At 45.3% G+C, this 16,416-nt stretch overlaps 1 pseudogene across 1 annotated transcript in view; it reads right to left on the reverse strand.

Annotated features, from left to right (window-relative positions):
- LOC310779631 (solute carrier family 22 member 16-like) overlaps window positions 1–16,416 on the reverse strand; it is a 150,421-nt pseudogene that overhangs the window by 127,205 nt on the left and 6,800 nt on the right. Inside the window, exons 4-5 of the transcript in view lie at window positions 15,629–15,635; window positions 15,212–15,314 (exon numbers count right to left, since the gene is read on the reverse strand). The product of the transcript in view is annotated as a solute carrier family 22 member 16-like (transcript). The remainder of the gene's footprint in view (window positions 1–15,211; window positions 15,315–15,628; window positions 15,636–16,416) is intronic.

Consider the following 16,416-nt stretch of genomic DNA (forward strand, 5'->3'; position numbering starts at 1 on the left):
AGGGAGAGTGACAAATGTGACAATGTCAAAGGTCACGGGCCGGATTGGAATCCTGAATTGAAGCATCTCCCTAAATAACAACCAAGCCAGCTATTTGACTTTGTTTCATTGTTGTGTCCCATTGTGCTCCATGCTAACTCTGACTCAGCCAAGTCTCAGGTGAATGACTTGACGTAGTGACCATTTCCAATTTGAGCATTTAAATATGTAACTACTGTATTTAAGTCACAAGGCTCAGGATCTAATTCCATTTCTCCAGATCGGAGTTGAAAAATGTGGTTTCAGACAGGTTTTAGTTGTTCAGGCTAGATGCTGCCAGGGCCGGCCTGGAGCAGACAGGGGCCAGATAAGATAAGACACTGTTTATACAGCGAGAGTAGAACAAATCCCACGCTAAGGACCTCACAGATGCCCGGCGCATCCCATCGCCAAGTTGACCTGATCTTTGTCAAGGTGGAGGGCGGGTGTTATCGCCCCGCTGTGGGTAACGTCTCGCTGCCGAAAACCAAACAGCATCTTTGGCCATCGGGGGCCTCATCCTTCTCTGCTTCTCGCTGACCCTGGGCTTCGTAGATAAGGGTTATGGAGAGTCCTCACCTCTCCGTCGGGCCGAAGCCTCTTCAGGGTTCCACCTGCTCTCCTCTCTCTCTCGGGATTTGACTGAAAGAGTGTCAGGTCGAATGTCAAGGCTGCTCTCCGATATCCAGGCAGACCTTCGCCGTGTACGCTGTGTCATCAAAGGAACTTAAACCCAGAGTCAATTTATGATAATAACCCTTTTTTAATTATTGTGTTGTTGCTCATACTCATTGTGGTTCGGCACACTTCTTACTATTGTGTGTGCAGGTTCTCAACCTTTTCAGACTCATGGCCCACTTGAAAATCTCACAAATGTTTGCGTCACACATCTGACTGTAAACAGTACAGAGGGCAAATAAAGTGTTCTCAGATCACTTTTGATTTTAAAGATAAAAGGAGCTATCAATCAGCACCACACAGAAACCAGAAACTAAAAGTGAGAGGCTGACTGTAATAGGCTACTGTAATTAACAAATAATTGATTACAACTTAAATAACAGTATCGCTCAACAATGGAGAAATGCATTCTCATACATAATAATAATAGTTACTTTAAAAAGAAATGAAAATCGGAATGTTTGCAAATGATTTAGCGACCCACTTGCAATACCTTTGCCCCGGCCCACAGATCGGGAATGGCTGGTGTATGCTTTACATTATGACAACATCTACTAATGTCTCATATTAGCTTTGACTGCTGCTGATTGACCTGACCTATTGTGACGTTTTTATTTGCCCCTGTCTATATGGAGGTAAAAGAAAGATAGCTAATTGTGAATTGATTGTCGGACCTTGACACCTGTACAGTATGTACTCTTTGCCTTATTAGACACTCATTTGGGCCGTGGGGTAAACCTGATTGTCTCGTCCCGGGTTGGACCGTCCTTTTTTCCTGTTGCCCCATTGTATTGTTAATGTCCAGATACCAGATGAAGGTCACATGACCAAAATGTTGTATTTAATAGTCTTAGTTAAGACAGTGTGCGGGAGTCTAACTCAATCTACTACTTTCTGCTGTTCCTCCTACGCACCTGGCGTACACGATAGTGCAAAGTTCACCTTTTACTGATGTCATCAAAGGAAGTGAAATGATGCAGAAAGAGCCGGCGGAGTGGATATAGATATGAATATGGATCCGCTTCTGTGTTTCCGCATTTGAAAAAGACACAAAAACAGGAGTCGGCGCAAAGTGGTGCAGCACCCGTGGGTGTCTCTGCGCCTACTGACTTTTTGAACATTAGCAGAAGCTGCTTCCACAATAGGTGCTTTGATAGACATAACACGGACCGCATGGATTCACTCACCGCAGAGCTGATTTCTCCATTCAGAAGGCTTAAGTGTGGGCTGAGTGCAGCCGCACGGTGCTGCATCACATCCTTTCAAATCAAAATAAACCAGTGGGCTTTTGCCAGAGTTTGGTCTCTATAATTTGATTTTGATCGATAATATTGCGCGTGTTTGATTTGATTTTGGATAAGCCCCCCAACAGCCTACGAGGGCTGACTACGCCGGATCAGGGGGGTGAGGTTCTCCCTTCATCATCAGGGCACAATGTTCAATCAAGCAAGGTCTGACATGGATTTGATCTGAAAAGCACCGACTGATTGGCTGATGTGTGAGATTTGCTCTGCTCCTTGTATTACTATTAGCTATTAACACGCTACGAGAGGCCATAACCTCCTGAAGGACCTATTTCTTACAAAATGTTGTTTCCGTGAGAATATGCACCGCAGGTATCCGAAGAAATTAAGCTGAAGCAATCGGATAATTTTTGTTGACTGCAAACAAGGGGGAAAAAGTTCAGACGTAGTGTATGAGGCCAAGATAATTAATTACTCCTTTAAATCCAAAACACTTACCGGTAGATAAGGTGCAGTTTAGTGTCGGCAAGCAGGTCTTTTCTGATGTGCTCCAGCCTGCTGTCCTTGGTGTGATGTGTACTTGTCAGAGTGCGCTCAAGGTCCAACTTTAGACACCGGAGGAACGGCGCACGAGGTGACGTCTCCTCTTTCTCCTCCAACTTTAAAGTGTTCCGCTAACTCCAGGTCTTACAGTGTTTATTGAATTGCAGATCATGAGGAGAAAGACAAGTTTTATTTTGAGCGGCCGCATAATGGCCGCGTCTCCGACGACCCTCGTGTCAGACCGGACTGAATTACCCAAATAGCCAGACATCCATCTGCTCAAAAGTTTCCTTTTTGGCTAGGATAACCGCCTGAGAGCTCTGCGCTGAGTGCACATCAATCTGGCGCGATCGCCGACGCAAAAGCCAGGAGATTTTTTAATGCCTCTTAATGGCCTTCTAAATAGCCTCTGAGTCCTGAGTTGCCGTTTCGCCACACACACACATGACTGTAGCTGGGGGCAATGTGGAGAGGCCACTCCGTTTTGAGCCAATCAAAGTTCAGTGGAGATGATAAAACCACAGAATAGAATAAAAGGAATAAAAGACAATAGCGTGTTTAAATACAGTAAGTCGTTTGCAGTCATCTGATTCCCGGCTGTGGGTTCGGCGAGATAAAAAGGGAAAAAAAGAAAAGAAAACATGGCACCTCTGAATGAAGCCGGGCTAATTTGGAAACTACAACTCCTGGATCCTTCATTTTCTGATGACTCGCATCCGAGCCCAATTTCCTGCATGTGTGATGAACACCGGACGCCTCATCAAAAAACGTAATTAATCGATATGATTCCTTCCCCCCTTCTAGATAAGTCAGCCAAGAGAAGTGATGTTTATTTTGGAGCCGGGGGTACACTACTGTACGTACGCACTAACTGCTTTCAGTGCCGGGATATGAATGGGGGTGGGGATGGGTGGGTGGGTGGGGGGGTGGGGGGGGAGGTAGGATCTGGGGACCGGGGGGCAAAGAAATGCAGCTGATTGAAAAGGAGTAAGGATGCAGGCTTAATGCTTAGGCATGCACTCTATAGAAATCAATACAATTCTAAGCTCGGAGGTTAGTGGAGCTACGTGCGCGTTGAATACAGGGCTCAGCATATTTCAATTACATCATGTGTGCATTACAATATTACACAGCCTGGAATCTGACATCATAAGTGGGGGTTGAATACTTGGAGCTGTTGCCCCCGCTAAGCAACTGTCCAGCCTCTCCTCCTCAGAGGCGGGCCAGGTTCATAGTGCATTTTAATACACGTTGTACTGCATTATCATGCATTATGGTCACTCCAATTGCACCTCAAGTGACGTGTTGCCAGTCTATGTGGGCTGCATTGGATTTCTGTCACTGTGCATATCAACCAATTCATTTCCTATGTAGGGAGCCCCGGGCCATCCAGGCAGGGCTCTGAGAGAAGACATTGCACTGCGTGTGTGTGTGTGTGTGTGTGTGTGTGTGTGTGTGTGTGTGTGTGTGTGTGTGTGTGTGTGTGTGTGACACACACAGAGAGAGAGAGAGAGGGAGAGAGAGAGACAGTAAGAGAGAGTGGGGTGGATGGGAAGGAGGGATGGGAAGAGAGCTTTTCATTACAAAATATTGTTGACATGGTTGTTGTCTTTTGAACTGTAACATTGCATATTGTTTATTTGTTTGTATGTTATAAACTGTATTTTTCCCTGTCTGTAGTACCTTGTACAATGTGCCTTGGCAATATACTTCATTATGGACATGCCAATACAGCCTCTTTGAATTGATTTGAATTGAGCAAGAGAGAGAGAGAGAGAGAGGATGGGAGAGAGAGGGGGAAAGAGAGAGGATGGGAGAGAGAGGGGCAAAGAGAGAGAGAGGATGGGAGAGAGGGAGGGAGAGAGAAATGATCACTGCTGCCCTTGTCATTCTCCAGTCTACTGGCCCCAGGCACGCACGCACACGCACACACACACACACACACACACACGCACACGCACGCACACGCACACACACACACACACACACACACACACACAAATAATGGATCAGTGTATTGGGGTCTTGATATGAAAGCATTGAACTGTGTCGCTCCATGCTTGAGTCTCCCCAAACAATGCCCTTCATGTCACAAGTAGAAGTACCTATTCCCCAGAAAGACTGTGCCATCTCTCTCTCTCTCTTTCTCTCCCTCCCTCTCCCCCTCTCTGTCTTCCCCCCCCTCTCTCTCTCTCTCTATCTCTCTCTCTCTGTCTGTCTCCCCCTCTCTGTCTTTCCCCCCCTCTCTCTCTCTCTATCTCTCTCTCTCTGTCTGTCTCCCCCTCTCTCTCCCTCTCTCTGTCTTTCCCCCCCTCTCTCTCTATCTCTCTCTGTCTGTCTCCCCCTCTCTCTCCCTCTCTCTGTCTCCCCCCCCTCTCTCTCTCTCCCCTCTCTCTCTGTCTGTCTTCCCCCCCCTCTCTCTCTCTCTTTCCCCCTCTCTCTGTATTTCCCTCTCTCTCACACACAGTTCCAGGGCGAGGAGGAGGAGTTGTGTTTATGTTTTTTATAGCATCCATTTATTTGCACAGGGGGTAAAGACGTGCCATGAAATATTGATGAGGTGTCCGATGTCGTTTCGTGGAGAGAGAGAAAGGGAAAGGTGGAGGTGGTGCAAGTCGGGACAAAGACGACAAGAGTTAAAAAAAGAAAAGAGAGAGAGAGAGAGAGAGAGAGAGAGAGAGAGAGAGAGAGAGAGAGAGAGAGAGAGAGAGAGAGAGAGCGAACACCTAAGAAAAAGTGAGGCAGAACGTGTTTTTGATCTAAAGCAGCAGCGGTAGGGTTTCTCCACGTACAGGCGGGAGATGAATGAGCAGGGAAGCCGGGATGTGACTGCTTGTCGTGCCGCTGTCTGCCTCCTCGCCCTCAAACGCATCTCATCTTATTACGCCCGCCCGCCCCCCCCCCCATATCGCTGTGACGTCAACAGTTCTACACTGTTTACCGCATTCAGGACGGGCGGTGGTGGAGGGAGGGGGTGAAACACCTTCTTGAATGCAAATGAGACGATGCAGGTGACAGTCTCACTTCAGGGCATCCATCTTTCTCAGTGCTCCACACAGGAGGAGAGTGGCTGTCTACGTGTGCACTGCAGAGGGTTCTGCTCCCCAATAGATCTGCAGGATTTTTGAGCGTTATGAAATTGTTGTTAATTCGGCGCCATCGATCATTTTGGAAGAGTATGTCATGTTTTCCTCCTAAGGTGGATATCTTATTTTGAAGTTAAAGGGGCACTTCACCGAAAAACAATGCCGATTTATTTTTCCACATGATCGATCGCACACACACATCCAAAAACGGTAAAGCGTTTTGCAGACATTAATTTAGTTTGACGGTTATTGAGAGTTGAGTTGAGTTGAGTTGAGTTGAGCAGCAGTGATGTTGTTAGAAAGCACTGAATCATTGGGTTGTATTGATTACAAGTCTTGTGATGACATCACTGGTGCTCAATTTAACTCAAGTCAACGCTCAATAACTGTCAAACTAAATGAATGTCTACAAAACTTTTACAGTTTTCGGATATGTGTGAGATCATTATGCAAAATAAATCTGCCTCGTTTTTCGGTGAAATGCCCCTTTAAACACACTTTCTATAAGTAGGCCTATCATGCATGTAGTACAAGCGTTATAATTATTCAATGGGTCTAATTTCTTTCTTCTTTCCTAACCTTTCTTTTTTTTAGCCTAAATGTTTTCTTTGGTTTAAATTACAAATGGATTCCATTCAAAAAAACACAAAGCGCCGAAGGTCTTTTATAGCTGGGTGATAAGCATGTTATACACACTTCACACAGACACACATGCACGCACGCACACGATCACAGAATGAGCAGAGCGGCGAAAAGGAATCTGATTGTAATCTAGATTCCAGCTAATCTGCTAACCGCCACCAGAGGATCTCCCACCCATTAGCACTATCAACTAATCAATTGATTTTCTAATGATCTCATACAGAGTCTATAATTACTCCGCTAGCTAGCTCTGTAGCTTTACCGCTCACCCCTGTTGATTTTCTAATGATCTCATATAAAGTCTAATTGCTCAGCTAGCTGGTTACCACTCAGCCCTGTTGTGGCATGGATGTGGAAAGTATACTGTATTTAAACAGGGTTCTTTCCTACACATTTTCTATTTAAAAAATCCATACATTTTCCAGACCTTGATTTGTTTTGAAGATTTCGCCTGGTGTTCAATATGATTTACACAGATAGACATCTTGCCCCCGCAATGTTAACTAGTTCATATCACTATTATAGATTGTTCTTCACAGCCACAAATATCAGTGAGATGATTGCCAGAATTCCTACGCTTTCCATTTAAAAATTCCATATTTGTCCAGACAGACTGTATGTTCTTGACTGGATTTGACCTTGGTGGGTATTTGATCTAATGCATGCTGACAGCGGCTGGGTAAGAAGAGCACCCATCAAAGTGGGTCTACAACATAACAGCTAGAATTATGTGTATCAAACCTAAATCACCACATTTTCCAGACTTTTCCAGATTTTTTTTTTCTAATTCCCAAACTAGTCAATACCTGGCTGGAAATTATTATATTCTTCTTAAATACTTTTCCAGACTAGGTACCCTGTTTAAGACATCAGGTAAATCTGGACAAATCTGCAAATCTCTCTCACTTTCTCTCTCTGTCTATTTTGGAAGAACGAGCGAATGCAGACATGCATCTCAACGTATAGCTATACATTATATATATATTTCATCCCGTCTTTGTTGGCGGCAGCGATGCCGCTCGCTATGAAATATGCAGAGAGACGTGTCTTGATGTGAAGTTTCCAAATGAGTGTATGTACCCGTGCCTCTGTCTCTTTGCTAGGCAGAACACAGGGATAAGCTTCAATAGGTCTATTCACACAGCCTGAAGAATACCGTAATGGATTATAATGGGGGGGGGGGCTAATTACAATGTGTGTGTGTTACAATGCGTGTGTGTTTCTATGCATATGTATGTGAGAAATGAAGAGATGAGAGAAATAAGGGAGACAGAGAGAGACAGAGAGAGAGAGAGAGAGAGAGAGAGAGAGAGAGAGAGAGAGAGAGAGAGAGAGAGAGAGAGAGACAGAGACAGCGAGAGAGAGAGAGAGAGAGAGAGAGAGAGAGAGACAGAGAGAGAGAGAGAGAGAGAGAGAGAGAGAGAGGAGAGAGAGAGAGAGAGAGAGAGAGACACAGAGAGGCATAGTTATAAAAGCCTGGGTGGATCTATGGAGACAAGAGGGGGATGGGGAGAGTGGGAGGTGCCGGGGAGCAACAGATTGTTCTTTAAAGTGTTTTCCAACCTATTTTTGAAGAAAAAAAGTACCTGCTTTAAACGCTGTAAGCAAAGAAAAGAGAGAGGGGGGGGGATGTGTGCGGAGTGCAGACTTTTAAAATAGCTTTCTCGCACGTGGCCGCGAGCGGGGTGCAAGCATATGTCTGAATGTATATTTGCATGTTTGTGTGTTTATTTATGCCTGAGCGTTTGGAAATATATAGTCACACAAGCAGAAAGCGACCAAAGGCCGAACACGCTCTTCTGCAGTGTACGCATACTGGAGAGAGCATTTTCCCCCCTGAAACTCTCATTATTTCTCCATAGCTTCTGCCAATGGCTGTCAAATGTACGCACGAGAGTAAGCACGTGTCGTGTTGTCACCCCAAGGCCCATTCTGAGCTCCCCCAAAAAGAGCATTGTCATAATGATACACCCCGTCATCGCTAATATGTAATGGTCACTAATAAGGAGCAGAAAAGACTAGGGGGCACAGAGGACAACCACCCGAACAGTGACAATAATTATACAGTGGCATAGCAATAACAAGACACACCATTCGCCGAGTCCTCTGCCGCCCATTAAGATTGTTGTGGCAGTAAATAGCAGGTAAATTGGTCTCTTCAGGGTCTTTGGGATTGCTTAGTGGACTAATGGCTAGTGTGGCCGTCTGCTAGCGATCTGGTGCGCTCTTGTAAAAAAAAAAAAAAAAAAAATCCAATTAATTTCTGCTAACGCAGAGACTAGCCGCCGCATTTGCCGCACTGTTAAGCGTTGTCAACGTTGTGCGGCTGTGAACCCTTGTTACTTGCTAATCCTGCCTAGGCTAATAGGAAATGCTATCATAATATGGGAAAATGGGGCAAGAGGAAGGGCTGCAAGTGTCAAGAAATAAGTAAAGAGAGCGGTGAAGGAAATAGTGTAATTCTCTCTTCACTACACAGGCGGTTATTAGCGAGATGATCCTGACTCTGTGAAAGAGTGAGACAAGCGAAAAAACAATGGTGCAGTGCAGCGGCAGCCCTGTAGGTGGAGTAGTCATAGTCCTGCCTGTTGCGTTTCAAAGTGGGTCGATGCTACAGGGAAAGGGACCAATGTGGTTTCTGTGAAACAACAACAGACGTGCGGTCCAGACTGACCGGGACTCACAACCCTATTAATCAGTGCATCAGCTTCCGTCGCCATAAAGACCCTCTGACGCCTGCCATTTAGCGCCTCCACCTCAGCCAAGCTGCTGAAAACTACAATTCACATTTTATCTGAGCCAAGCTGCTGAAAACAACCACTCACTTTTACTCAGCCAAGCTGCTGAAAACAACCACTCACATTTTCAAGAAAGTTCACAGACAGACCAGACCAGCAGATATTTTGGGGTCATCCCGGCATTACAAAATGCCACCTGTCACTCTTGTTGTTGTTGCTGTGTTTTTTCCTTTATACTGAGCAGGACAGAATTGCAGTACACATAAAAAGACAGTAGTTTTATCTACGTTGTTCAGGAGAGAGTAAATCTGTGTAAAATGGCTATAAAACATCAAAAGGACAAGCATTTTTGATATGCGCATATTCATGTTTTGCTCTTTTTGTTTTTTATCCATATATCAGCAATTTAACATTTGCTTTGGGAAAATCAATGTGCATATATACTGTAAAAATCCAACAATGTTTTCACTCTTAACATAGTCACTCTAAAGCATATTGGGGGAGGCAGTGAGATGAGATAAAGCCCATTTGAAATGAGTCTGGAAAAGCACTTTGATTTTAATCTCGCCTGCGTTGTGAACTTGGCACTAAAAGCTTGTTTAAAGTAATGTGGCCTGAAGAAATGGCACACTCCATCGACTTCAATTCCCATGTAGGCAAGTCTGACCGTTTGCTCTGCCGCAATCAAACAGCTCGGAGGAAATCCTGTGCAAATATCGTCTACAATATCTGTCAGATAATCTCAGTGAAAATATCGTCTACAAATATCTGTCAGAAAATCCTCAGTGCAAATATCCGTCAGAAAATCCTCTGCAAATATCGTCTACAAATCAGAATCAGAATCACTTTTATTGCCACAGTATGCAAGTTACATACGAGGAATTTGTCTTAGTGTCTGTATGCAGCGTAGCGGTCACGTCAATATACAGAGATAAGAAGTAGGGAGATAACTAAAGACAATCGCAAAGTTGCAAGTGCAATCAAATCGAATCAAATCATTTATACAATGTGTACATGAGTGGTGAAGTGTTCTGTGGATGATAAATATGAATTTACGTTGGATTTACATGAGATTTACAGACTGAGTTAAATAGACGTTAAATAGGCAGTGGATTTACATGAATTTACAGTCAGAGTTAAATAAGAGTTTACATTGAATGTACATGGAATTTACAGGCTAAGTTAAATAGGCATTAATGTGCAGGGAATTTACATGAATTTACAGTCCCAGTTAGACAGGCATTAAATTAGATACAGTATGAGTTCCAGTTTTATGGGGGGGGCGGGGGTTCAGTTGAGTTTAGGAGGAGGTAGTTAGTTTGTGTGTGTGTGTGTGTGGGGGGGGGGGGGTTGTTGGTGAGGCCCTTGGCGGAAGGGATTTCCGGGCCTTGTTGGTGAGGCTGATGGCGGTTGGGAAGAAGCTGGTCTTGTGGCGGGTGGTTCTGGTCTTGCCGTGTCAGAAAATCCTCAGTGCAAATATTGCCTACAAATATCTGCCAGAAAATCCTCAGTGCAAATATCATCTACAAATATCTGCCAGAAAATCCTCAGTGCAAATATCGTCTACAAATATCTGTCAAACTCGGCTGATAAAAGAGATGTCGACCCGTAAGACGCATTTATTTCCCACAACGTGCTTTCCAGGGGCATGGCGCGTTTCAAAATCGCCTCGACCACCGCTCAAAGAAAAACAAAAACTCAACCGCGATCATTCAATTTATCCACCTGTCCGACGGCTGGAAATGAAAGCGGGTTGGTGCGCCGGTCGCCCATGGGGGGGGGCAACAGGCCCGGGGGCGGGCATGTGTCTGCCTGTCAGACGCCGGGCCGGCCTGCATCAGTCAGCCAATGACAGAGGCATGCGAGGATAAGGTGAAGGGGGAAATAACATGAAGAGGAGAGCGATGGGGGAACGAGTCACACGTCAAAAGCCTGTGGGGCTCGTGGACCTTTAAAAACCACCGGCGGATACCTTTACGCTCGGCCTTGATTACAGTACAGCAGATGAGACACCGCGACACCTCTTTCTGAGATGTTTCACCTTGTTAAGGACTTTTTCAGCAAACCGCCCGGAGGGAAAGAGGCACTGGGCACCGGTCCCATTTGTGGTTCCACTGTCAAAACACTGGAGCTTTTTTTTTTGGGGGGGGGGGGGGGGGGTGGTTTAAGGATGACAAGTGTTGAATTTATACGAAATGGAGACGGATGAATTGGGGGAATAGGGGATCCGGAGGAGAAGCATCCTGTAAAAGACAGACTTCAATTTCATTCCTGTATCACGACTGAAACCATCCACCCTGAACAGCCATTCTTTGTGGAGCAACAGTAGGGAAACATTTGACAATGTTCACAACCTCTATTCATCATTCATCAGAAATGCTTTGTCATGTTTTCAAATAAGGCAGAGTGATTCTCAACCTTTTTCATATCAAGGACCTCAAATTCAGTCCACATTAGGGCCACATACCCCCAATGTGATTGTGTGTCTCAGAGAATATTTTTTATTGTGAGATATTATTTTGTCCAGAATTACAGGTTGTATTTGCGGGGGGACCCTAGCTCGCTCTGGGACCTTCTTAGTGACCCCTGGTGGTCCCCGGACCCCACATTGAGAACCACAGTATTACAGTAGTGTCAATGTGACTCCGCCGTGAGTCGCTAACAAATCCTCCGCCCCCCCCCCCCCCCGCCTCTATGTCAATGTGCTAATCGTTATGTGCCATTATGTGCCATTTGTAAAGGTGGGAGCCAGACACGACAATTCCACCTATGCCCCCACCGCAACGGCCCGCTCCGGCGACCTCATTTGCGGATCCACATTCCGTTTAATGTGGCGCTGCCCTCCAGAAATGGGGTCCGGCTCGTAAAAAGAAAAAAATCAAAGGTTTACGGGGCGACTCCGGAATCGAGGTGTAACACAGCTCAATCCGCCCGTAATCTACCCTTCTGCCAAGTCTATTCAAGACACCTTGAGTGAACGTAATGCATAACACATGGTGGTTATTATGCCCTACCGTCGGCACAGGCAAGTGAAAGGTGTGCCGGGCTTATTTATACAAACATTTAATACTAATAATACTAATACTAATACTAATACTAATACTAATAATAATAATAATAATTATCATTATACCTTTATTCATATAGCGCTTTTCAAAACTAGCTACAAAGCACTTTACATAGTACAATTAAAAAAGGCAATAAGCAAATAGTACATAAAATCACATACAATTAAAAAACGTAATAAAATGTAACGATAATGCCAATAATAATGCCAATAAGGCTGTGCTGGAGTCCTTCGATGTCAGCGGTTTGTAGACGGAGGCGGCTAATACCATTAGCTGACAGATCAGGAGGCAGCCTCAGTAGGCTCGAATAGAAAATAAAAAACGACAGGAAATCAGTCATGTCATTACCTAATCAGAATTCCCTTTATGATACAGGGGGGGAAAAACACACTTTTTTGCGTGTGCATAAACAGCCATTATCTGGGTAAATAATTATTCACGGTGCGTCTGACTGTTGATTACAGCTTCCAACCCCGCCGCGTGTAACGGGAAGGAGACGCTCCGCTCATCAAATATGGATGAAACGGATGTTGATGCTCTCCATCATAGCGCTTAATCACGGCCTTCAGTCAATAGTGAGGGGTGAAGGGCGGGGCGGTGGGGGGGAGGCAACATGGCAACTGTCACTGCTCGGGAAGGAAGTCAAGTCAGAGATGGGAAAAGTGCACACAATCTTTACTTGAATAAATGAATGAATGAATGAAACTTATTTCCATTGTGGTAAGTAGAAGTACAGTTACTTGTGTAAAACAAGACTTTGGTCAAAGGAGAAGTACGCTTTACGGCAGGCTGCCGTAAACAATTTCGTTTCAGTTCCGCGTCCTTCCGTCCCGGGGTTGAGACTATATAAACAACAAGATAGCAATCGCCGATTCACTCAGCTTTGGTCTCATCTGCTGTTATAGGTAAGATGTGAGGCATCACTATTAAATTTAGACCGTTTCATAACAAGAGAAAATGTTGCTCGTAGTTGATTTAAGTACTGCATTAGTAGTAAGTAAGTACATATACTTAGTTACTTCCATTCTCTGAAGGAATAAACAGTGGCTGAGCTTGCTTGTACTCCTCCTTGGTCTGACTCATTTGGTGTTTGGAGATGGCGAGGAGCAATGGAGGGTTAGTGAAAGCGGGGGGGGGGGGGGGGGGGGGGGGGGGGGTGGACTTGTGTGCAGTGTGGGGAGACAGTTCTTGGTGGCAGTAAATATCCTTTGAAAATAATTTAAAGGAGGGGAATATACTATATATACACTATTCCTCATGCAGAGATGCTATTTTTCAGACTGGTATAGCACCGAAAAAGCCACCCTCGATGGTTGACAGTCGAGTTTGCGCTCGCCTGTGCGTGTGTGTGTGTGTGTGTGTGTGTGTGTGTGTGTGTGTGTGTGCGTGCACAGCCCTGTCATCCTGTGTGTACACAGCGTCGTGTGCAGTGACACTGGCAGGCCTCGCATTCCCCTTACTTAGCAATATGTTTATCACCCGCCATAGATTTCCTCTCCCGCTGAATGATGAGCTGCAGCCAGCTGCAAACAGGCGAACATCCAATTACTGTGAAACTTTAGCGCGCGCAACGCATCGACCCGCAGACAAACACTAACGCCACCGAGAGACAGAGGGGAGGGGGAGAGGACAAACAAACAAACAAACATATAAACAAATAAATAAATCTATAATAAATCAATCAATCAATTAATTCCCATATCACCAGAGTGATCCTTGATCCCCACTTGATCTCCACTTGTCTTCAAAAGGCAGTGTCACGGTAAGGTCAATATAAGCAAAGGCAAGGAGGCTCTATAGGGAGAGGGGATGAGTTTGAGCGTCGAACCGCACGATAAGATCAAGTTCAGGCAGAGGACAAATCGGCAAGCAGCGGGTGGGGGATGGAAGAAATGGTTCTGGAGCATTAGAGGGGAAACCTGTCCAGATCTGTGTGCCTTCACTGTACTATACAGTATCAAGGGAATTAAAATGCCAAAATGCAACACGTGCGAGTACAGATCAGCGCCATCGCTTGCGGTTCACCTCTACTTGAATGGCTGAACGTGTGTCGGGTTTGTTCCCGACTAAGCGAGAGGTTTGACTCTGGTTTGGTGTTTTTTGGGGGGATAAAAACGCAGGGGCAGCAGCAACATCACATTTTACAAACAGCAGCCTGGGCTCGAGCAGCTAATTACTATGCAGGAATAGCTAATGCTGTCTGAATGCAGCTAGCGCTGTTTACTTTAACAAGCCATTACATAAGCTAATGAATACGCGCGCACTCTCGGGGCCAGCGGTTCTGTGAGCTCAGTGTTTACTCTGCTTTAAAAGGCTGCTCTTTGCATTTGGGCTCATTATAAACTGCTTTCTATTCACAGGGAAAATTGGCTGATAGTAATTCGAGGATTTGTGATGCATGGACTGAATGAGGGCAGTGATTGATTGCGATCGGGCCTTTTACCGTCTGATCGAAAAGAACCGGGCCAAGAGTTTACCTGTGGTGTCTTGTGTCACGTGTCTGCTCTTTTGTATTCCACATTTTTAAAGGCGATAGCTGAGATTCTGAGCGTGGACGTTCACAAATGTGCGACTTCCTTGCATTTGCCTCCTTGTAGGTTTGCATAAATATTGTAGTTCCAAGTGCTCAGTACCGTCCCATCTAACGACACTTAGCGGTGAAAACAAAAAACCTCGGCGCGAGGCAATGCCGGCCCAGCAATGGTTTTATTTATTTATTTTATTTTATTTATTGATTTATTTGAGGGACAGTGCACATTAATTAACATGACTGTAAACATGCCAGTGTTAGCCAGTGTTAGCCACCCGTACAACTGTACGGGGGGTGATTTAAAAATATATATATAACTCAACTGTTTATACAGTCTATGGCTCCAAACAAAAGTATGATTGGATAGAAGTCAATGGGACTTGACCTGGTCTACATGGTATGGTCTATGAAAGGGTAATGCGCAGCACCTGGCCGGTCAGTGCGAGGAGGAGGAGGGGCCAGCTAGGGGCTGGAGCCGGGCCTTAGCAATGCACGCCACGTCCAGCACTCTGACAACTCATTTGCTCTAACATTTCAGCGGAAAAGGTCAGACAACCCTCTCCCCAAGTTTATGAATAGTGTAGGAGCTGAAGGGGCTGAAGAAGCAGTGAACAAGGCAGGTACACTGTCCAAGGCTTTGGAAAACCAGGAGCGGACTTCTGACCTTATCCCATTCAGCCGGGGCCACTCGTCAAAATTGTTCGGGGCGCACTTTGCGTTGCCTACAGATTTCACGGTGGGCTCTTTAACGGCGGCGGTGCTTGAGCCTACAATTAAAAGGAGAAACATACGCACAAATACATCCTTGAGTCTTTCTAATAAATTATTGCTGCGAGTGGAAGTAATATCCTTAGGCGGTTGATGGTTCTGTTGTGTTTTTTTAGTCCTCTGTTGTGAATAAATTGGCTTCCGCGTACAGCACACACTGTTTTCACATCGTGCGGACAGAACCGCAGCACGCCTTGGGATTTCAGCCCGCTTGAAGACTACCTCTGACGGTGGAGGATGAGCACTGGACGCTATTTTCAAATGGACCGGACTCCATTTTTAGCGGAGTGCCCGGGCAGAGCTGCCCACCTACACTGGTCCTGAGAGTCAGAGATATGGGCACACACACAGAGAACACTACGGGCACACACACACACACACAGAGAACACTATTGGCTGAAACTTCTACAGATTAGGTATAAAACTGACAAACTACAGAATGCCTGTCTGAGGGAGATTGTTCAACAGGGAGAGAAATATTAATGTGAAATGTTAAACAAAATAGGTGGCACTGCAGTTCACAACACAATTCCTTTGAGATTGAACACACAGGCGCACATTTACACTACAGTGTTAGCCTATATGCACTAGGGATGTTGCTGAATCTGAATACCATATTCAGCAAAGCATGAATAGTATAGTCGTGGAAAGTAGCCTACATATTCAGGTGCAAATAACTTGAGTGGCGTATCTTATTGAGAGAGAGAGAGAGAGAGAGAGAGAGAGAAAGAGAGATAGAGAGACAGAGAGAGAGAGAGAGCTGCTTGTATGTGTGTCTTTTGCTTGCCATGTGAATATTATAATTAATATGTTTGATTACTAATTTAGCATGAGTGAGGCCAGTGTTTTGCTTGTCCTAGTCCCGGTGGGTTTGTTCCTGTTCTCCGCTGACAGTCTCTGTGAGGCAGAGTTCAGTTGACTGGAAGGGTGGAAGAGAATGAAGACTCCCTATAGTCTACTCTGGGTCTGTTCAGTACAGTCCCAATCCACACTACTGGTCTCCACAAAAGACCTTCACAAAGCGCTTTCTGCCATGTTTGGAGTTGAATCGAACTCTGGGAACGTTTACCCCCCCTCCCCTCCCCTCTGGTGCCAGGTGAT

This window comes from Poromitra crassiceps (genome assembly GCF_964638095.1).
Source record: "Poromitra crassiceps genome assembly, chromosome: 7".
NCBI classification, from domain to species: Eukaryota; Metazoa; Chordata; class Actinopteri; order Beryciformes; family Melamphaidae; genus Poromitra; species Poromitra crassiceps.